This window comes from Oryx dammah, unplaced genomic scaffold (assembly GCF_014754425.2).
Source record: "Oryx dammah isolate SB20612 unplaced genomic scaffold, SCBI_Odam_1.1 HiC_scaffold_16, whole genome shotgun sequence".
Lineage (NCBI taxonomy): Eukaryota > Metazoa > Chordata > Mammalia > Artiodactyla > Bovidae > Oryx > Oryx dammah.
Genome location: NW_024070200.1, coordinates 3,032,791 through 3,033,630, shown reverse-complemented (window position 1 = coordinate 3,033,630; position 840 = coordinate 3,032,791). Strand labels below are relative to the sequence as shown.

Here is an 840-nt window from a genome sequence, read left to right as displayed (position 1 = left end):
GCCCCGGGGCCCACTCGCTCCCGACGGCGGGGGGGCCCGGGGGGGAGGGGACGGGAAACCGCCGCAGGCCCGAGGCCTGCCGGGTTAATCACGGCCGCCCCGGGCCCGCCGGCCTCACGGGGCTCCGGGGGCTGCCCTCGCCGCCGCCCAACCGCCCCTGGACCCCCGCGTCCCCGTACAACCGCCTCTCCTCACCTTGGCTGAAGGACTAGCACGGGTTCCGCAACGACGCAGCACCGGGACGCAGAGGCAACTGGCGCGCCGCCCCCGCGCCGCCCTTATATAGAGGCGGGCCCGCCCAGCGCGCGGCGCCTTTTCCAGAAGCCTCCCGAACCTTCCGGAAGAACCCTCCCCAACCGCCGGCGCGGCCGCGCGCCTGCGCCTGCGCACTGGAGGCCGCCAGCCCCCCCTCCTCGGGGCCGCGCCGTGCGCTCCCACGCCAAGCGTGCCCGCGCCCGCCGCAGTGCGCCTGCGCTACCCGGAGCGTTCCGGCGGGTCTCGCGCCTTCCGGTGCCACCGTCCCCGACCCTGCCCGCCCCGGCGCGCGGCGTTCTGCGCCCCGCCGGCCTCACACCGCGGGCCCGCCAACCCCGCTTGGCGCGCGTCGGCCTAACGTTCCCCCGACCCAAACCTCTATCCAGGCCCCGCGGGCTGATCGCCCTTGCCAGCGGCTCTGGAAAGTCCAAAAAAGTAAACTCTCGGTTGTTAAAGCGTGTCCCCAGATAGTGTGCGCTCCGGTCCCCCCAGCATCGGGACCTCCCGACTACGGGCCTGGGGCTAGGTTTCGAGCCTTGAGGCCGCATTTAGGGGATCAAAGCCGGGGTGAGGGGTCCAGTCCCG

General features: G+C 74.3%; 1 protein-coding gene across 1 annotated transcript in view; it reads right to left on the bottom strand.

The window, feature by feature from the left end:
* Positions 1-430, bottom strand: part of HSP90AA1 (heat shock protein 90 alpha family class A member 1) — a 5,778-nt gene extending 5,348 nt beyond the window's left edge. Inside the window, exon 1 of the mRNA XM_040256880.1 lies at positions 196-430. The gene's annotated coding sequence lies outside the window, so the exon portion shown is untranslated. The remainder of the gene's footprint in view (positions 1-195) is intronic.
* Positions 431-840: the final 410 nt, after the last annotated feature.